The sequence below is a fragment of the Odontesthes bonariensis genome, chromosome 14 (assembly GCF_027942865.1).
Source record: "Odontesthes bonariensis isolate fOdoBon6 chromosome 14, fOdoBon6.hap1, whole genome shotgun sequence".
Taxonomy (NCBI): domain Eukaryota; kingdom Metazoa; phylum Chordata; class Actinopteri; order Atheriniformes; family Atherinopsidae; genus Odontesthes; species Odontesthes bonariensis.
The window spans coordinates 1,118,396-1,140,000 of record NC_134519.1 but is presented as its reverse complement, the minus strand read 5'-3'; the positions used below and the strand labels follow the sequence as shown (position 1 = coordinate 1,140,000).

The following is a 21,605-nucleotide window of genomic DNA, read 5'->3' as shown; positions in this document are numbered from 1 at the left end:
CCGGCTCGTGCTCTGAGGACTTCGGCTGTTTCCCGTTAGCTGGACAGGTGGAGGTTTGGTGGAGCCAGCAGCCTGCCAAACACCAGGATTCACCCAGGTGTCCTGCTCACATGACTAATCCCTTCGAGGTAGGAACCAGAACCATAGGGATGGGAATTGATAAGATTTTTACGATTCCTATTCCATGTTCGATTCTGCTTAACGATTCGGTTCTTTGTCGGTTCCCTTATGGATTCTCATTTGGAGAAAAAGGACAACAAACCGGTCGATCAGCATCAACTTTGTTTAGTTTAGAAGTAACACGAGTCATGACCTCACAAACCCAACAACGGTGAGGTCCACATTGGTCTATCCTGGCCTGGGTAATTTAACTCTTCCTGCTCTGGTGAAAGGAGAAGCTGGAGGTATAGGTGAACTGGGGGTAGTACCACCAGCCTCTGGCTCTGAGCCAGTCAGGCTCTGTCTCTCATGATTTCATCTAAATGTAATGCCTGAGAAGGCATTCATTTAACCTTAACCGTTACTAACAGCAGCTTTTACAATAAGGCAAATGGCGCTAACATGATAGGCAGTGTTAGTTAGTTAGTTCAGTGTTTCCCACAGATGTGAAGGCAATGTGTGGTGGTGGGCCACGGGGGGGGAATAAAAATTCTTCGAAATAATTCCGACGTTAATAATTGCTCACACAGAACTTTATTGTATTAACCCATAGGAACCCAGACCCATTTCTACTAAAATGAAAATTAAGGGGGTTATAACACAGACTAAATAGACCACATAGAACCCATTTCAGAATTTTTTTCCAGAATACCACCGCCCACTGTCAGAGATCTGTAATGTGACATATATGTCACATTGGGAGTTAAGAACCTGGATAATTTCTCCATCAAGGAAAATGATGGGGGACGTAAGGATGTGTGACACCTGTGTGGGTGACACAGGTGCGGCTTATCTGCAGATATTCACATCTTCATTGTAAACAAATGAATAACATTAATTACACTGGTGGGACTGTTCAGCTGTTTCAGACTGATACCTCCGGTTCAGGCTGCTCCTCATCCTCAACACGTCTCTTTCAATCGCGGAAAATATTTTTCTATACTCATCTGGATTGAAGCAGCAAACATTCAGTGTAAGAGTTTAAAAAACTACTTGATTTGATTCACAGCTGCTAGTGTTTAGACCTCGACAACCCAACTACATTATTTATTTATTTATTTATTTTTACGACAAACTTGCGACTAGTTAACTTTATAAAGAAGGCGTAATCGCTTGTTTGCTATGGGTCGGGTCGGGACAACATTGTATTCAAAATATAAAATATTTTTATAGGACTTTTTAATGTGTGATTTTATAAAGGTGCACGTGATACCAACCTTTCGTGAATTTCGCCAGCCGTCTTCTTTTGGTTGAGCCAGAGCTATAGAGCTAATCTAACGCGACGCTGAAGCTAGCAAGCTTCCAGGGAAGCACGGCGGGGAGGGGCTGTGTGTGTGAAGGCTATGCGAGACAGACGCGAGGGACAGAGAGACTGAATGAGAGCAGGGAAAGGAAATGCAGCTTAACGAATACGAGTATTTTTTTAAATAGCGTTAAAAAAAATAATAATAACGAAACGCAATATGTGGCGGCCGGTGTTGAATCTGTGGCGCACCGCCACGAATTAGTCTATGTGTGGAAAACACTGTAGTTAGTTACCTGCAGTGTTAGCCGAGGACATGCTAACGTTGCTAACGTTGCTGCTGCTGGGTTCAGATTTTCCAACGTTAGTCCGGAGCAGATCGAAAACGCTTGTCTTTTTTAGGGATGTGTAACCAAACTTTCGAGCGTTTGTACCCCTTGGGCGCCATGTTTACTGTTGGCTGCTGGCTGCACCGGACGCCATTCGCGCCCACTGGATTCGATAAGGGAATCGTTTGCAAAATTGCCAAATGATTGAAACACTGGGAACCGGTTCTCAATAAGAATCGGTTTTCGATTCCCATCCCTACAGAACCAGCACACTGAGTCCTGGTGTCAGCCGCAGAGCTCTGAGTGACTGTTTGTGTTTGCAGCTGAGCGGGGAGCTGCAGGTGGTGATGTTTGGGAAGACCGATGATCAGGTGAGTCTGACCGAACAGGCCCGACTCTTCGTGGAGCGCTGATCCTGGTACAGCAGCCAGTGAGTGTGAGGTCGCTGGTTCTGACGGATCCAATGAGCCGTGGTGTGGGTGTTGATATTCAACATGTTTTCTGACAGCTGTCGGCCAAAGATGACACGATAGGAAGGATAATGAAGAAGCAAGTAACCAGGCAGTTTAACTATTTCAGTTTCACTGAATGTCCAGTTAAAAGTCCAAAACTCTGGTTCCAGAGGATTCCACCACCGGACTGAGATTACCTGCCAGTGACTTCCTGATGCTCCGCCCTCATTTATCCGGTGAGTTCATCGCAGGTAGACGAACAAGTGATCACCAGGTGTCACCTGACAGACCATTTTGTGTTTCATTAAATGATTCCTGTGAAGATACTGCAGCTGGGTTTAGTTTGGACTCGTTATGAATGTGTGAAGTGGTTTTCCATGGCCAACAACCGGTTCAAGATGAGTAACGTTCCTATGGACCGAAAATGTGCAGACAAGTTTATTCCAGAAACACTGTTTCTTTGTTTACCCTCAGGCCTCATGGAGAGAAAGAAGAATGTTTATTTGTGTGTGACTGCAGAAAAAAAAAAAATTAATTTGTCATATTACATTTTGTTTGTATTTATATATGTATACGTTTATACAGGTGTGATCAGGTTGGATCAGGTGTAACAGGTCGGATCAGGTGTAACAGGTGGGATCAGGTGGGATCAGGTGTAACAGGTGGGATCAGGTGGGATCAGGTGTAACAGGTGGGATCAGGTATAACAGGTGTAACAGGTGGGATCAGGTGGGATCAGGTGTAACAGGTCGGATCAGGTGGGATCAGGTGTGATCAGGTGTAACAGGTGGGATCAGGTGGGATCAGGTGTAACAGGTGTGATCAGGTGTAACAGGTGGGATCAGGTGTAACAGGTGGGATCAGGTGTAACAGGTGGGATCAGGTGCAACAGGTGTGATCAGGTGTAAAAGGTGGGATCAGGTGTAACAGGTGGGATCAGGTGTAACAGGCTGGATCAGGTGTAACAGGTGTGATCAGGTGTAACAGGCGGGATCAGGTGTAACAGGTGGGATCAGGTGTAACAGGTGGGATCAGGTGTAACAGGCTGGATCAGGTGTAACAGGTGTGATCAGGTGTAACAGGTGTAACAGGTGGGATCAGGTGTAACAGGTGGGATCAGGTGTAACAGGTGGGATCAGGTGTAACAGGTGTGATCAGGTGGAACAGGTGGAACAGGTGTGATCAGGTGTAAGAGGTCGGATCAGGTGTAACAGGTGTGATCAGGTGTAACAGGTGGGATCAGGTGTAACAGGTGTGATCAGGTGTAACAGGTGGGATCAGGTGTAACAGGCTGGATCAGGTGTAACAGGTGTGATCAGGTGTAACAGGTGTAACAGGTGTGATCAGGTGTAAGAGGTCGGATCAGGTGTAACAGGTGTGATCAGGTGGGATCAGGTGTAACAGGTGTGATCAGGTGTAACAGGTGGGATCAGGTGGGATCAGGTGTAACAGGTGGGATCAGGTGTAACAGGTGTAACAGGTGTGATCAGATGTAACAGGTGGGATCAGGTGTAACAGGTGGGATCAGGTGTAACAGGTGTGTTCAGGTGTAACAGGTGTGATCAGGTGTAACAGGCGGTATCAGGTGTAACAGGCTGGATCAGGTGTAACAGGTGTGATCAGGTGGGATCAGGTGTAACAGGCTGGATCAGGTGTAACAGGTGGGATCAGGTGTAACAGGTGTGATCAGGTGTAACAGGCTGGATCAGGTGTAACAGGTGTGATCAGGTGGAACAGGTGGAACAGGTGTGATCAGGTGTAAGAGGTCGGATCAGGTGTAACAGGTGTGATCAGGTGTAACAGGTGGGATCAGGTGTAAAAGGTGGGATCAGGTGTAACAGGCTGGATCAGGTGTAACAGGTGTGATCAGGTGTAACAGGTGTGATCAGGTGTAAGAGGTCGGATCAGGTGTAACAGGTGTGATCAGGTGGGATCAGGTGTAACAGGTGGGATCAGGTGTAACAGGTGTAACAGGTGGGATCAGGTGTAACAGGTCGGATCAGGTGTAACAGGTGTGATCAGATGTAACAGGTGTAACAGGTGTGATCAGGTGTAACAGGTGTAACAGGTGTGATCAGATGTAACAGGTGTAACAGGTGTGATCAGGTGTAACAGGTGTAACAGGTGGGATCAGGTGTAACAGGTCGGATCAGGTGTAACAGGTGTGATCAGATGTAACAGGTGGGATCAGGTGTAACAGGTGTAACAGGTGGGATCAGGTGTAACAGGTGTAACAGGTCGGATCAGGTGTAACAGGTGTGATCAGGTGTAACAGGTGGGATCAGGTGTAACAGGTGGTATCAGGTGTAACAGGCTGGATCAGGTGTAACAGGTGTAACAGGTGTGATCAGATGTAACAGGTGTAACAGGTGTGATCAGGTGTAACAGGTGTGACAGGTGTAACAGGTGGGATCAGATGTAACAGGTGTAACAGGTGTGATCAGGTGTAACAGGTGGGATCAGGTGTAACAGGTCGGATCAGGTGTAACAGGTGGGATCAGGTGTAACAGGTGAGATCAGGTGTAACAGGTGTGACAGGTGTAACAGGTGGGATCAGATGTAACAGGTGTAACAGGTGTGATCAGGTGTAACAGGTGGGATCAGGTGTAACAGGTCGGATCAGGTGTAACAGGTGGGATCAGGTGTAACAGGTGAGATCAGGTGTATCAGGTGTAACAGGTGTGATCAGATGTAACAGGTGGGATCAGGTGTAACAGGTGTAACAGGTCGGATCAGGTGTAACAGGTGTGATCAGGTGTAACAGGTGGGATCAGGTGTAACAGGTGGTATCAGGTGTAACAGGCTGGATCAGGTGTAACAGGTGTGATCAGGTGTAACAGGTGGGATCAGGTGTAACAGGCTGGATCAGGTGTAACAGGTGTGATCAGGTGTAACAGGTGGGATCAGGTGTAACAGGCTGGATCAGGTGTAACAGGTGGGATCAGGTGTAACAGGTGGGATCAGGTGTAACAGGTGTGATCAGGTGTAAGAGGTCGGATCAGGTGTAACAGGTGTGATCAGGTGGGATCAGGTGTAACAGGTGGGATCAGGTGTAACAGGTGGGATCAGGTGTAACAGGTGTGATCAGGTGTAACAGGTGGGATCAGGTGTAACAGGTGTGATCAGGTGTAACAGGTGGGATCAGGTGTAACAGGCTGGATCAGGTGTAACAGGTGTGATCAGGTGGAACAGGTGTGATCAGGTGTAAGAGGTCGGATCAGGTGTAACAGGTGTGATCAGGTGTAACAGGTGGGATCAGGTGTAACAGGTGTGATCAGGTGTAACAGGTTGGATCAGGTGTAACAGGTGTAACAGGCTGGATCAGGTGTAACAGGTGTGATCAGGTGTAACAGGTGTGATCAGGTGTAAGAGGTCGGATCAGGTGTAACAGGTGTGATCAGGTGGGATCAGGTGTAACAGGTGGGATCAGGTGTAACAGGTGGGATCAGGTGTAACAGGTGTAACAGGTGGGATCAGGTGTAACAGGTCGGATCAGGTGTATCAGGTGTAACAGGTCGGATCAGGTGTAACAGGTCGGATCAGGTGTAACAGGTGTGATCAGGTGTAACAGGTGTGTTCAGGTGTAACAGGTGGTATCAGGTGTAACAGGCTGGATCAGGTGTAACAGGTGTGATCAGGTGTAACAGGTGGTATCAGGTGTAACAGGCTGGATCAGGTGTAACAGGTGTGATCAGGTGTAACAGGTGGTATCAGGTGTAACAGGCTGGATCAGGTGTAACAGGTGTGATCAGGTGTAACAGGTGGGATCAGGTGTAACAGGCTGGATCAGGTGTAACAGGTGGGATCAGGTGTAACAGGTGGGATCAGGTGTAACAGGTGTGATCAGGTGTAAGAGGTCGGATCAGGTGTAACAGGTGTGATCAGGTGGGATCAGGTGTAATAGGTGGGATCAGGTGTAACAGGTGGGATCAGGTGTAACAGGTGTAACAGGTGTGATCAGGTGTAACAGGTGGGATCAGGTGTAACAGGTGTAACAGGTGTGATCAGGTGTAACAGGCTGGATCAGGTGTAACAGGTGTAACAGGTGGGATCAGGTGGAACAGGTGGAACAGGTGTAACAGGTGGGATCAGGTGTATCAGGTGTAACAGGTGTAACAGGTGGGATCAGGTGTATCAGGTGTAACAGGTGTAACAGGTGTGATCAGGTGTAACAGGTGTGATCAGGTGTAACAGGTGGGATCAGGTGTATCAGGTGTAACAGGTGTAACAGGTGTGATCAGGTGTAACAGGTGTGATCAGGTGTAACAGGTGGGATCAGGTGTAACAGGTGTAACAGGTGTGATCAGGTGTAACAGGCTGGATCAGGTGTAACAGGTGTAACAGGTGGGATCAGGTGGAACAGGTGGAACAGGTGTAACAGGTGGGATCAGGTGTATCAGGTGTAACAGGTGTAACAGGTGGGATCAGGTGTAACAGGTGGGATCAGGTGTATCAGGTGTAACAGGTGGGATCAGGTGTATCAGGTGTGACAGGTGGGATCAGGTGTATCAGGTGTATCAGGTGTAACAGGTGGGATCAGGTGAGATCAGGTGTAACAGGTGGGATCAGGTGTAACAGGTGTAACAGGTCGGATCAGGTGTAACAGGTGGGATCAGGTTAGGGCTGGGCGATATATCGATATTTAAGATATATCGATAGATTTTTAAATAAGATATGGAATTAGACCATATCGCATATATCGATATAGTTCAAATTTGCGCTGTAATACTTGCTTCTGGCAAGCCGTTGATCAGAGCTCTCTGCACTGCTTCCCTCGCTCCGGCTCCGCCCCTCCTCTCTCATGCACAGAGGGGGGAGGGGGAGGGACACTCCGGCACTCTTAAACAAACATGGAGAAGGCAACAACACCTGCGGAGCTACGGAGGAGAGCCCCTTGGTTGGTAAAAGAAAAAGCAGTGGCTCAATCATTTGGAGATGGTTCGGATTCAAATTTTCAGACGAGCAACAAAACCAAGCTATATGTAGGGAGTGCCATAAGCACATTGCAGCCAGTGGTGGAAGCACTACGAATATTTTTTATCACTTAAAAACGTGACACAAAGTGATATATGAGTGAAACTGCGCGCTGCAGAAGCCACAGGCACAAGCCGTCCCCAACCTGACAAAGCTCCAGCCCCAAAACGAAGCTCACTGCAAGCATTTTCCCGCTGTGTGCCGTATGAGAAGAAAAGCGACAAGTGTCCTTTCACATTGCCAAAGACATGGTCCCTGTTGCAACAGTGGAACAGGTCGGGTTCAAAGAGCTAATTAAAAAGCTGGGCCCGAGATACGAGCTTCCCAGTTGGAACTATTTTGCACGAGAAGCACTGCCGCAAATGTATAGTGAAGTCAGACAGAACGTTGCGGGCTGGCTCGCTAACGTCACCCATTTTGCGTTGACCAGCGATATGTGGTCAAGCAGAACCTGTGCGAACCTTATATGAGCGTGACAGTTCACTTCATGCAATACTGGGAGATGAAAACAGCTTGGCAACTGGTTGAGACTGTTCAGAGAAGCTATTAAGTTAACAAAAATAAACAGGTAATCTCAAGCTGATGTTTAAAAACATTTTTCTTAAACTGAGCACTTTATTTTGTTATCTCTTTATATATAAATGCTGCCCTCAGAAAAAGATTTACCTATTTTATTTTATAGGCTAATTTTATTTAAAGCTGCAGTCTGCAAGATTTGTTGTTGTCATACGTAAAGTCCTACTTTTTGGCATTTTAAGAGTTTACATGATCTATCAGAACGCTTGAAGTTGAAAACGGTGACCTTCGTACTCGCAAAATGCAAGAAATGCTTATTTTTTAACCAAAAAATAAAAAGTTATTCAACTTCCTGTCCCGCCCCTTCAAAACACATGAGAACTCGTGCACGTAGACGTGCACGCCAGATGCGCCTACACGACTCCTCATTCATCAACTCACCTGTCATTTGCGATCATGGAAGACACAGTAAGTAGACTAGCCCCTAATGAAGTTCAATAGTCCAGATAAATAAGCGTGGGGACGAGCCTACCTTGTATCGCGCGTGCACAATCGGTGATTGACAGGCAGCAGAGCCCAGCTCGTAACCTGATTGGTTACCTTTTACCGGTCCGGTCTGCAATTTTGTAAACAAACCTGCTGGCTTTGGAGGGACCTAGCGGGACATATAGGGGACCTAGAGAACTCATTTTTTTTGTATTGGGGTATTTAATGTACTACTTTCAGAATCCCCGGACAGTTCCAGGCATTATGCTTGAAAAAGAGTTGCAGACTGCAGCTTTAAGATATTTTTTTTATTTAAATGTGCACCTTACGGAGCTTTGTTATACAGTGTTTACATTTTATAGTGAGTTTTCAATAAAAGTACTCGTATTTGGCTTTGACTTTGACTGAGCATTTCATTTCACAGCTCTCACTTTGCGGAAAAAAATATCGGGATATATATCGTATATCGATATTCAACGTAAATATATCGAGATATGACTTTTAGTCCATATCGCCCAGCCCTAGATCAGGTGTAACAGGTGGGATCAGGTGTAACAGGTGTGATCAGGTGTAACAGGTGTAACAGTTGTAACAGGTGAGATCAGGTGTAACAGGTGGGATCAGGTGTAACAGGTGGGATCAGGTGTAACAGGTGAGATCAGGTGTAACAGGTGGGATCAGGTGGGATCAGGTGTAACAGGTGTAACAGGTGAGATCAGGTGTAACAGGTGGGATCAGGTGTAACGGGTGTAACAGGTGTAACAGGTGGGATCAGGTGTAACGGGTGTAACAGGTGTAACAGGTGGGATCAGGTGTAACAGGTGAGATCAGGTGTAACAGGTGGGATCAGGTGTAACAGGTGGGATCAGGTGTAACAGGTGAGATCAGGTGTAACAGGTGGGATCAGGTGTAACAGGTGGGATCAGGTTTAACAGGTGTAACAGGTGGGATCAGGTGTAACAGGTGGGATCAGGTGTAACAGGTGAGATCAGGTGTAACAGGTGAGATCAGGTGTAACACGTGAGATCAGGTGTAACAGGTGGGATCAGGTGTAACAGGTGGGATCAGGTGTAACAGGTGGGATCAGGTGTAACAGGTGAGATCAGGTGTAACACGTGAGATCAGGTGTAACAGGTGGGATCAGGTGTATCAGGTGTAACAGGTGGGATCAGGTGTAACAGGTGGGATCAGGTGTAACAGGTGTAACAGGTGTATCAGGTGTAACAGGTGTGACCAGGTGTAACAGGTGTAACAGGTGGGATCAGGTGTAACAGGTGGGATCAGGTGTAACAGGTGGGATCAGGTGTAACAGGTGAGATCAGGTGTAACAGGTGGGATCAGGTGTATCAGGTGTAACAGGTGGGATCAGGTGTAACAGGTGGGATCAGGTGTAACAGGTGGGATCAGGTGTATCAGGTGTAACAGGTGGGATCAGGTGTAACAGGTGGGATCAGGTGTAACAGGTGTAACAGGTTTGACCAGGTGTAACAGGTGTAACAGGTGGGATCAGGTGTAACAGGTGGGATCAGGTGTAACAGGTGGGATCAGGTGTAACAGGTGGGATCAGGTGTATCAGGTGTAACAGGTGGGATCAGGTGTAACAGGTGTAACAGGTGGGATCAGGTGTAACAGGTGGGATCAGGTGTAACAGGTGTGACCAGGTGTAACAGGTGGGATCAGGTGTAACAGGTGGGATCAGGTGTAACAGGTGTGATCAGGTGTAACAGGTGGTATCAGGTGTAACAGGCTGGATCAGGTGTAACAGGTGTGATCAGGTGTAACAGGTGGGATCAGGTGTAACAGGCTGGATCAGGTGTAACAGGTGGGATCAGGTGTAACAGGTGGGATCAGGTGTAACAGGTGTGATCAGGTGTAAGAGGTCGGATCAGGTGTAACAGGTGTGATCAGGTGGGATCAGGTGTAATAGGTGGGATCAGGTGTAACAGGTGGGATCAGGTGTAACAGGTGTAACAGGTGTGATCAGGTGTAACAGGTGTGATCAGGTGTAACAGGTGGGATCAGGTGTAACAGGTGTAACAGGTGTGATCAGGTGTAACAGGCTGGATCAGGTGTAACAGGTGTAACAGGTGGGATCAGGTGGAACAGGTGGAACAGGTGTAACAGGTGGGATCAGGTGTATCAGGTGTAACAGGTGTAACAGGTGGGATCAGGTGTATCAGGTGTAACAGGTGTAACAGGTGTGATCAGGTGTAACAGGTGTGATCAGGTGTAACAGGTGGGATCAGGTGTATCAGGTGTAACAGGTGTAACAGGTGTGATCAGGTGTAACAGGTGTGATCAGGTGTAACAGGTGGGATCAGGTGTAACAGGTGTAACAGGTGTGATCAGGTGTAACAGGCTGGATCAGGTGTAACAGGTGTAACAGGTGGGATCAGGTGGAACAGGTGGAACAGGTGTAACAGGTGGGATCAGGTGTATCAGGTGTAACAGGTGTAACAGGTGGGATCAGGTGTAACAGGTGGGATCAGGTGTATCAGGTGTAACAGGTGGGATCAGGTGTATCAGGTGTGACAGGTGGGATCAGGTGTATCAGGTGTATCAGGTGTAACAGGTGGGATCAGGTGAGATCAGGTGTAACAGGTGGGATCAGGTGTAACAGGTGTAACAGGTCGGATCAGGTGTAACAGGTGGGATCAGGTTAGGGCTGGGCGATATATCGATATTTAAGATATATCGATAGATTTTTAAATAAGATATGGAATTAGACCATATCGCATATATCGATATAGTTCAAATTTGCGCTGTAATACTTGCTTCTGGCAAGCCGTTGATCAGAGCTCTCTGCACTGCTTCCCTCGCTCCGGCTCCGCCCCTCCTCTCTCATGCACAGAGGGGGGAGGGGGAGGGACACTCCGGCACTCTTAAACAAACATGGAGAAGGCAACAACACCTGCGGAGCTACGGAGGAGAGCCCCTTGGTTGGTAAAAGAAAAAGCAGTGGCTCAATCATTTGGAGATGGTTCGGATTCAAATTTTCAGACGAGCAACAAAACCAAGCTATATGTAGGGAGTGCCATAAGCACATTGCAGCCAGTGGTGGAAGCACTACGAATATTTTTTATCACTTAAAAACGTGACACAAAGTGATATATGAGTGAAACTGCGCGCTGCAGAAGCCACAGGCACAAGCCGTCCCCAACCTGACAAAGCTCCAGCCCCAAAACGAAGCTCACTGCAAGCATTTTCCCGCTGTGTGCCGTATGAGAAGAAAAGCGACAAGTGTCCTTTCACATTGCCAAAGACATGGTCCCTGTTGCAACAGTGGAACAGGTCGGGTTCAAAGAGCTAATTAAAAAGCTGGGCCCGAGATACGAGCTTCCCAGTTGGAACTATTTTGCACGAGAAGCACTGCCGCAAATGTATAGTGAAGTCAGACAGAACGTTGCGGGCTGGCTCGCTAACGTCACCCATTTTGCGTTGACCAGCGATATGTGGTCAAGCAGAACCTGTGCGAACCTTATATGAGCGTGACAGTTCACTTCATGCAATACTGGGAGATGAAAACAGCTTGGCAACTGGTTGAGACTGTTCAGAGAAGCTATTAAGTTAACAAAAATAAACAGGTAATCTCAAGCTGATGTTTAAAAACATTTTTCTTAAACTGAGCACTTTATTTTGTTATCTCTTTATATATAAATGCTGCCCTCAGAAAAAGATTTACCTATTTTATTTTATAGGCTAATTTTATTTAAAGCTGCAGTCTGCAAGATTTGTTGTTGTCATACGTAAAGTCCTACTTTTTGGCATTTTAAGAGTTTACATGATCTATCAGAACGCTTGAAGTTGAAAACGGTGACCTTCGTACTCGCAAAATGCAAGAAATGCTTATTTTTTAACCAAAAAATAAAAAGTTATTCAACTTCCTGTCCCGCCCCTTCAAAACACATGAGAACTCGTGCACGTAGACGTGCACGCCAGATGCGCCTACACGACTCCTCATTCATCAACTCACCTGTCATTTGCGATCATGGAAGACACAGTAAGTAGACTAGCCCCTAATGAAGTTCAATAGTCCAGATAAATAAGCGTGGGGACGAGCCTACCTTGTATCGCGCGTGCACAATCGGTGATTGACAGGCAGCAGAGCCCAGCTCGTAACCTGATTGGTTACCTTTTACCGGTCCGGTCTGCAATTTTGTAAACAAACCTGCTGGCTTTGGAGGGACCTAGCGGGACATATAGGGGACCTAGAGAACTCATTTTTTTTGTATTGGGGTATTTAATGTACTACTTTCAGAATCCCCGGACAGTTCCAGGCATTATGCTTGAAAAAGAGTTGCAGACTGCAGCTTTAAGATATTTTTTTTATTTAAATGTGCACCTTACGGAGCTTTGTTATACAGTGTTTACATTTTATAGTGAGTTTTCAATAAAAGTACTCGTATTTGGCTTTGACTTTGACTGAGCATTTCATTTCACAGCTCTCACTTTGCGGAAAAAAATATCGGGATATATATCGTATATCGATATTCAACGTAAATATATCGAGATATGACTTTTAGTCCATATCGCCCAGCCCTAGATCAGGTGTAACAGGTGGGATCAGGTGTAACAGGTGTGATCAGGTGTAACAGGTGTAACAGTTGTAACAGGTGAGATCAGGTGTAACAGGTGGGATCAGGTGTAACAGGTGGGATCAGGTGTAACAGGTGAGATCAGGTGTAACAGGTGGGATCAGGTGGGATCAGGTGTAACAGGTGTAACAGGTGAGATCAGGTGTAACAGGTGGGATCAGGTGTAACGGGTGTAACAGGTGTAACAGGTGGGATCAGGTGTAACGGGTGTAACAGGTGTAACAGGTGGGATCAGGTGTAACAGGTGAGATCAGGTGTAACAGGTGGGATCAGGTGTAACAGGTGGGATCAGGTGTAACAGGTGAGATCAGGTGTAACAGGTGGGATCAGGTGTAACAGGTGGGATCAGGTTTAACAGGTGTAACAGGTGGGATCAGGTGTAACAGGTGGGATCAGGTGTAACAGGTGAGATCAGGTGTAACAGGTGAGATCAGGTGTAACACGTGAGATCAGGTGTAACAGGTGGGATCAGGTGTAACAGGTGGGATCAGGTGTAACAGGTGGGATCAGGTGTAACAGGTGAGATCAGGTGTAACACGTGAGATCAGGTGTAACAGGTGGGATCAGGTGTATCAGGTGTAACAGGTGGGATCAGGTGTAACAGGTGGGATCAGGTGTAACAGGTGTAACAGGTGTATCAGGTGTAACAGGTGTGACCAGGTGTAACAGGTGTAACAGGTGGGATCAGGTGTAACAGGTGGGATCAGGTGTAACAGGTGGGATCAGGTGTAACAGGTGAGATCAGGTGTAACAGGTGGGATCAGGTGTATCAGGTGTAACAGGTGGGATCAGGTGTAACAGGTGGGATCAGGTGTAACAGGTGGGATCAGGTGTATCAGGTGTAACAGGTGGGATCAGGTGTAACAGGTGGGATCAGGTGTAACAGGTGTAACAGGTTTGACCAGGTGTAACAGGTGTAACAGGTGGGATCAGGTGTAACAGGTGGGATCAGGTGTAACAGGTGGGATCAGGTGTAACAGGTGGGATCAGGTGTATCAGGTGTAACAGGTGGGATCAGGTGTAACAGGTGTAACAGGTGGGATCAGGTGTAACAGGTGGGATCAGGTGTAACAGGTGTGACCAGGTGTAACAGGTGGGATCAGGTGTAACAGGTGGGATCAGGTGTAACAGGTGGGATCAGGTGTAACTGGTGGGATCAGGTGTAACAGGTGTGATCAGGTGTAACAGGTGGGATCAGGTGTAACAGGTGGGATCAGGTGTAACAGGTGGGTTCAGGTGTAACAGGTGGGATCAGGTGTAACAGGTGAGATCAGGTGTAACAGGTGGGATCAGGTGTAACAGGTGTAACAGGTGAGATCAGGTGTAACAGGTGTAACAGGTGAGATCAGGTGTAACAGGTGGGATCAGGTGGGATCAGGTGTAACAGGTGGGATCAGGTGTAACAGGTGGGATCAGGTGTAACAGGTGAGATCAGGTGGGATCAGGTGTAACAGGTGGGATCAGGTGGGATCAGGTGTAACAGGTGGGATCAGGTGTAACGGGTGTAACAGGTGTAACAGGTGGGATCAGGTGGGATCAGGTGTAACAGGTGGGATCAGGTGTAACAGGTGAGATCAGGTGTAACAGGTGGGATCAGGTGTAACAGGTGGGATCAGGTGTAACAGGTGAGATCAGGTGTAACAGGTGGGATCAGGTGTAACAGGTGGGATCAGGTGTAACAGGTGGGATCAGGTGTAACAGGTGTAACAGGTGGGATCAGGTGTAACAGGTGAGATCAGGTGTAACAGGTGAGATCAGGTGAGATCAGGTGAGATCAGGTGAGATCAGGTGTAACAGGTGGGATCAGGTGTAACAGGTGTAACAGGTGAGATCAGGTGTAACAGGTGGGATCAGGTGTAACAGGTGGGATCAGGTGTAACAGGTGTAACAGGTGTGATCAGGTGTAACAGGTGGGATCAGGTGTAACAGGTGAGATCAGGTGTAACAGGTGGGATCAGGTGGGATCAGGTGTAACAGGTGGGATCAGGTGTAACAGGTGGGATCAGGTGTAACAGGTGAGATCAGGTGTAACAGGTGGGATCAGGTGTAACAGGTGGGATCAGGTGTAACAGGTGTAACAGGTGTGATCAGGTGTAACAGGTGAGATCAGGTGTAACAGGTGGGATCAGGTGTAACAGGTGAGATCAGGTGTACCAGGTGTAACAGGTGTAACAGGTCGGATCAGGTGTAACAGGTGGGATCAGGTGTAACAGGTGTGACCAGGTGTAACAGGTGTAACAGGTGGGATCAGGTGTAACAGGTGTAACAGGTGTGATCAGGTGTAACAGGTGTAACAGTTGTAACAGGTGAGATCAGGTGTAACAGGTGGGATCAGGTGGGATCAGGTGTAACAGGTGGGATCAGGTGTAACAGGTGAGATCAGGTGTAACAGGTGGGATCAGGTGGGATCAGGTGTAACAGTTGGGATCAGGTGTAACGGGTGTAACAGGTGGGATCAGGTGTAACGGGTGTAACAGGTGTAACAGGTGGGATCAGGTGTAACAGGTGAGATCAGGTGTAACAGGTGGGATCAGGTGTAACAGGTGGGATCAGGTGTAACAGGTGGGATCAGGTGTAACAGGTGAGATCAGGTGTAACAGGTGGGATCAGGTGTATCAGGTGTAACAGGTGGGATCAGGTGTAACAGGTGGGATCAGGTGTAACAGGTGGGATCAGGTGTAACAGGTGTGACCAGGTGTAACACGTGAGATCAGGTGTAACAGGTGGGATCAGGTGTAACACGTGAGATCAGGTGTAACAGGTGGGATCAGGTGTATCAGGTGTAACAGGTGGGATCAGGTGTAACAGGTGGGATCAGGTGTAACAGGTGGGATCAGGTGTAACAGGTGAGATCAGGTGTAACAGGTGGGATCAGGTGTATCAGGTGTAACAGGTGGGATCAGGTGTAACAGGTGGGATCAGGTGTAACAGGTGGGATCAGGTGTAACAGGTGTGACCAGGTGTAACAGGTGTAACAGGTGGGATCAGGTGTAACAGGTGGGATCAGGTGTAACAGGTGGGATCAGGTGTAACAGGTGAGATCAGGTGTAACAGGTGGGATCAGGTGTATCAGGTGTAACAGGTGGGATCAGGTGTAACAGGTGGGATCAGGTGTAACAGGTGGGATCAGGTGTATCAGGTGTAACAGGTGGGATCAGGTGTAACAGGTTTGACCAGGTGTAACAGGTGTAACAGGTGGGATCAGGTGTAACAGGTGGGATCAGGTGTAACAGGTGGGATCAGGTGTAACAGGTGGGATCAGGTGTATCAGGTGTAACAGGTGGGATCAGGTGTAACAGGTGTAACAGGTGGGATCAGGTGTAACAGGTGGGATCAGGTGTAACAGGTGTGACCAGGTGTAACAGGTGTAACAGGTGGGATCAGGTGTAACAGGTGTGACCAGGTGTAACAGGTGTAACAGGTGGGATCAGGTGTAACAGGTGGGATCAGGTGTAACTGGTGGGATCAGGTGTAACAGGTGTGATCAGGTGTAACAGGTGGGATCAGGTGTAACAGGTGGGATCAGGTGTAACAGGTGGGTTCAGGTGTAACAGGTGGGATCAGGTGTAACAGGTGGGATCAGGTGTAACAGGTGTAACAGGTGAGATCAGGTGTAACAGGTGTAACAGGTGAGATCAGGTGTAACAGGTGGGATCAGGTGGGATCAGGTGTAACAGGTGGGATCAGGTGGGATCAGGTGTAACAGGTGTAACAGGTGTAACAGGTGAGATCAGGTGTAACAGGTGTAACAGGTGAGATCAGGTGTAACAGGTGGGATCAGGTGGGATCAGGTGTAACAGGTGGGATCAGGTGTAACAGGTGGGATCAGGTGTAACAGGTGAGATCAGGTGGGATCAGGTGTAACAGGTGGGATCAGGTGGGATCAGGTGTAACAGGTGGGATCAGGTGTAACGGGTGTAACAGGTGGGATCAGGTGGGATCAGGTGGGATCAGGTGTAACAGGTGGGATCAGGTGTAACAGGTGAGATCAGGTGTAACAGGTGGGATCAGGTGTAACAGGTGGGATCAGGTGTAACAGGTGGGATCAGGTGTAACAGGTGTAACAGGTGGGATCAGGTGTAACAGGTGAGATCAGGTGTAACAGGTGAGATCAGGTGAGATCAGGTGAGATCAGGTGTAACAGGTGGGATCAGGTGTAACAGGTGTAACAGGTGAGATCAGGTGTAACAGGTGGGATCAGGTGTAACAGGTGGGATCAGGTGTAACAGGTGTAACAGGTGTGATCAGGTGTAACAGGTGGGATCAGGTGTAACAGGTGAGATCAGGTGTAACAGGTGGGATCAGGTGGGATCAGGTGTAACAGGTGGGATCAGGTGTAACAGGTGAGATCAGGTGTAACAGGTGGGATCAGGTGTAACAGGTGGGATCAGGTGTAACAGGTGTAACAGGTGTGATCAGGTGTAACAGGTGAGATCAGGTGTAACAGGTGGGATCAGGTGTAACAGGTGAGATCAGGTGTACCAGGTGTAACAGGTGTAACAGGTCGGATCAGGTGTAACAGGTGGGATCAGGTGTAACAGGTGTGACCAGGTGTAACAGGTGTAACAGGTGTAACAGGTGTAACAGGTGGGATCAGGTGTAACAGGTGTAACAGGTGTGATCAGGTGTAACAGGTGTAAAAGTTGTAACAGGTGAGATCAGGTGTAACAGGTGGGATCAGGTGGGATCAGGTGTAACAGGTGGGATCAGGTGTAACAGGTGAGATCAGGTGTAACAGGTGGGATCAGGTGGGATCAGGTGTAACAGGTGGGATCAGGTGTAACAGGTGGGATCAGGTGTAACAGGTGGGATCAGGTGTACCAGGTGTAACAGGTGTAACAGGTCGGATCAGGTGTAACAGGTGAGATCAGGTGTAACAGGTGGGATCAGGTGTAACAGGTGGGATCAGGTGTAACAGGTGAGATCAGGTGTAACAGGTGGGATCAGGTGTAACAGGTGGGATCAGGTTTAACAGGTGTAACAGGTGGGATCAGGTGTAACAGGTGGGATCAGGTGTAACAGGTGAGATCAGGTGTAACAGGTGAGATCAGGTGTAACACGTGAGATCAGGTGTAACAGGTGGGATCAGGTGTATCAGGTGTAACAGGTGGGATCAGGTGTAACAGGTGGGATCAGGTGTAACAGGTGAGATCAGGTGTAACAGGTGGGATCAGGTGTAACAGGTGGGATCAGGTTTAACAGGTGTAACAGGTGGGATCAGGTGTAACAGGTGGGATCAGGTGTAACAGGTGAGATCAGGTGTAACAGGTGAGATCAGGTGTAACACGTGAGATCAGGTGTAACAGGTGGGATCAGGTGTATCAGGTGTAACAGGTGGGATCAGGTGTAACAGGTGTGACAGGTGTAACAGGTGGGATCAGATGTAACAGGTGTAACAGGTGTGATCAGGTGTAACAGGTGGGATCAGGTGTAACAGGTCGGATCAGGTGTAACAGGTGGGATCAGGTGTAACAGGTGAGATCAGGTGTAACAGGTGTGACAGGTGTAACAGGTGGGATCAGATGTAACAGGTGTAACAGGTGTGATCAGGTGTAACAGGTGGGATCAGGTGTAACAGGTCGGATCAGGTGTAACAGGTGGGATCAGGTGTAACAGGTGAGATCAGGTGTATCAGGTGTAACAGGTGTGATCAGATGTAACAGGTGGGATCAGGTGTAACAGGTGTAACAGGTCGGATCAGGTGTAACAGGTGTGATCAGGTGTAACAGGTGGGATCAGGTGTAACAGGTGGTATCAGGTGTAACAGGCTGGATCAGGTGTAACAGGTGTGATCAGGTGTAACAGGTGGGATCAGGTGTAACAGGCTGGATCAGGTGTAACAGGTGTGATCAGGTGTAACAGGTGGGATCAGGTGTAACAGGCTGGATCAGGTGTAACAGGTGGGATCAGGTGTAACAGGTGGGATCAGGTGTAACAGGTGTGATCAGATGTAAGAGGTCGGATCAGGTGTAACAGGTGTGATCAGGTGGGATCAGGTGTAACAGGTGGGATCAGGTGTAACAGGTGGGATCAGGTGTAACAGGTGTGATCAGGTGTAACAGGTGGGATCAGGTGTAACAGGTGTGATCAGGTGTAACAGGTGGGATCAGGTGTAACAGGCTGGATCAGGTGTAACAGGTGTGATCAGGTGGAACAGGTGTGATCAGGTGTAAGAGGTCGGATCAGGTGTAACAGGTGTGATCAGGTGTAACAGGTGGGATCAGGTGTAACAGGTGTGATCAGGTGTAACAGGTTGGATCAGGTGTAACAGGTGTAACAGGCTGGATCAGGTGTAACAGGTGTGATCAGGTGTAACAGGTGTGATCAGGTGTAAGAGGTCGGATCAGGTGTAACAGGTGTGATCAGGTGGGATCAGGTGTAACAGGTGGGATCAGGTGTAACAGGTGGGATCAGGTGTAACAGGTGTAACAGGTGGGATCAGGTGTAACAGGTCGGATCAGGTGTATCAGGTGTAACAGGTCGGATCAGGTGTAACAGGTCGGATCAGGTGTAACAGGTGTGATCAGGTGTAACAGGTGTGTTCAGGTGTAACAGGTGGTATCAGGTGTAACAGGCTGGATCAGGTGTAACAGGTGTGATCAGGTGTAACAGGTGGTATCAGGTGTAACAGGCTGGATCAGGTGTAACAGGTGTGATCAGGTGTAACAGGTGGTATCAGGTGTAACAGGCTGGATCAGGTGTAACAGGTGTGATCAGGTGTAACAGGTGGGATCAGGTGTAACAGGCTGGATCAGGTGTAACAGGTGGGATCAGGTGTAACAGGTGGGATCAGGTGTAACAGGTGTGATCAGGTGTAAGAGGTCGGATCAGGTGTAACAGGTGTGATCAGGTGGGATCAGGTGTAATAGGTGGGATCAGGTGTAACAGGTGGGATCAGGTGTAACAGGTGTAACAGGTGTGATCAGGTGTAACAGGTGTGATCAGGTGTAACAGGTGGGATCAGGTGTAACAGGTGTAACAGGTGTGATCAGGTGTAACAGGCTGGATCAGGTGTAACAGGTGTAACAGGTGGGATCAGGTGGAACAGGTGGAACAGGTGTAACAGGTGGGATCAGGTGTATCAGGTGTAACAGGTGTAACAGGTGGGATCAGGTGTATCAGGTGTAACAGGTGTAACAGGTGTGATCAGGTGTAACAGGTGTGATCAGGTGTAACAGGTGGGATCAGGTGTATCAGGTGTAACAGGTGTAACAGGTGTGATCAGGTGTAACAGGTGTGATCAGGTGTAACAGGTGGGATCAGGTGTAACAGGTGTAACAGGTGTGATCAGGTGTAACAGGCTGGATCAGGTGTAACAGGTGTAACAGGTGGGATCAGGTGGAACAGGTGGAACAGGTGTAACAGGTGGGATCAGGTGTATCAGGTGTAACAGGTGTAACAGGTGGGATCAGGTGTAACAGGTGGGATCAGGTGTATCAGGTGTAACAGGTGGGATCAGGTGTATCAGGTGTGACAGGTGGGATCAGGTGTATCAGGTGTATCAGGTGTAACAGGTGGGATCAGGTGAGATCAGGTGTAACAGGTGGGATCAGGTGTAACAGGTGTAACAGGTGTAACAGGTGTAACAGGTCGGATCAGGTGTAACAGGTGGGATCAGGTTAGGGCTGGGCGATATATCGATATTTAAGATATATCGATAGATTTTTAAATAAGATATGGAATTAGACCATATCGCATATATCGATATAGTTCAAATTTGCGCTGTAATACTTGCTTCTGGCAAGCCGTTGATCAGAGCTCTCTGCACTGCTTCCCTCGCTCAGGCTCCGCCCCTCCTCTCTCATGCACAGAGGGGGGAGGGGGAGGGACACTCCGGCACTCTTAAACAAACATGGAGAAGGCAACAACACCTGCGGAGCTACGGAGGAGAGCCCCTTGGTTGGTAAAAGAAAAAGCAGTGGCTCAATCATTTGGAGATGGTTCGGATTCAAATTTTCAGACGAGCAACAAAACCAAGCTATATGTAGGGAGTGCCATAAGCACATTGCAGCCAGTGGTGGAAGCACTACGAATATTTTTTATCACTTAAAAACGTGACACAAAGTGATATATGAGTGAAACTGCGCGCTGCAGAAGCCACAGGCACAAGCCGTCCCCAACCTGACAAAGCTCCAGCCCCAAAACGAAGCTCACTGCAAGCATTTTCCCGCTGTGTGCCGTATGAGAAGAAAAGCGACAAGTGTCCTTTCACATTGCCAAAGACATGGTCCCTGTTGCAACAGTGGAACAGGTCGGGTTCAAAGAGCTAATTAAAAAGCTGGGCCCGAGATACGAGCTTCCCAGTTGGAACTATTTTGCACGAGAAGCACTGCCGCAAATGTATAGTGAAGTCAGACAGAACGTTGCGGGCTGGCTCGCTAACGTCACCCATTTTGCGTTGACCAGCGATATGTGGTCAAGCAGAACCTGTGCGAACCTTATATGAGCGTGACAGTTCACTTCATGCAATACTGGGAGATGAAAACAGCTTGGCAACTGGTTGAGACTGTTCAGAGAAGCTATTAAGTTAACAAAAATAAACAGGTAATCTCAAGCTGATGTTTAAAAACATTTTTCTTAAACTGAGCACTTTATTTTGTTATCTCTTTATATATAAATGCTGCCCTCAGAAAAAGATTTACCTATTTTATTTTATAGGCTAATTTTATTTAAAGCTGCAGTCTGCAAGATTTGTTGTTGTCATACGTAAAGTCCTACTTTTTGGCATTTTAAGAGTTTACATGATCTATCAGAACGCTTGAAGTTGAAAACGGTGACCTTCGTACTCGCAAAATGCAAGAAATGCTTATTTTTTAACCAAAAAATAAAAAGTTATTCAACTTCCTGTCCC

The 21,605-nt window shown here is 47.8% G+C and overlaps 1 long non-coding RNA gene across 2 annotated transcripts in view; it reads left to right on the top strand.

Annotated features, from left to right (window-relative positions):
- The window catches only part of LOC142398484 (uncharacterized), a 74,785-nt gene that overhangs the window by 77 nt on the left and 53,103 nt on the right, over positions 1 to 21,605 (top strand). The window contains exons 1-3 of one of the 2 annotated variants that reach the window (XR_012772805.1): positions 1 to 128; positions 2,055 to 2,102; positions 2,240 to 2,419. The exon at positions 1 to 128 is cut by the window's left edge and continues 77 nt beyond it. This is a non-coding gene — a long non-coding RNA (uncharacterized LOC142398484). Of the gene's footprint in view, positions 129 to 2,054; positions 2,420 to 21,605 lie in introns of both variants that reach the window. The other variant, XR_012772804.1, reaches the window with a different exon arrangement.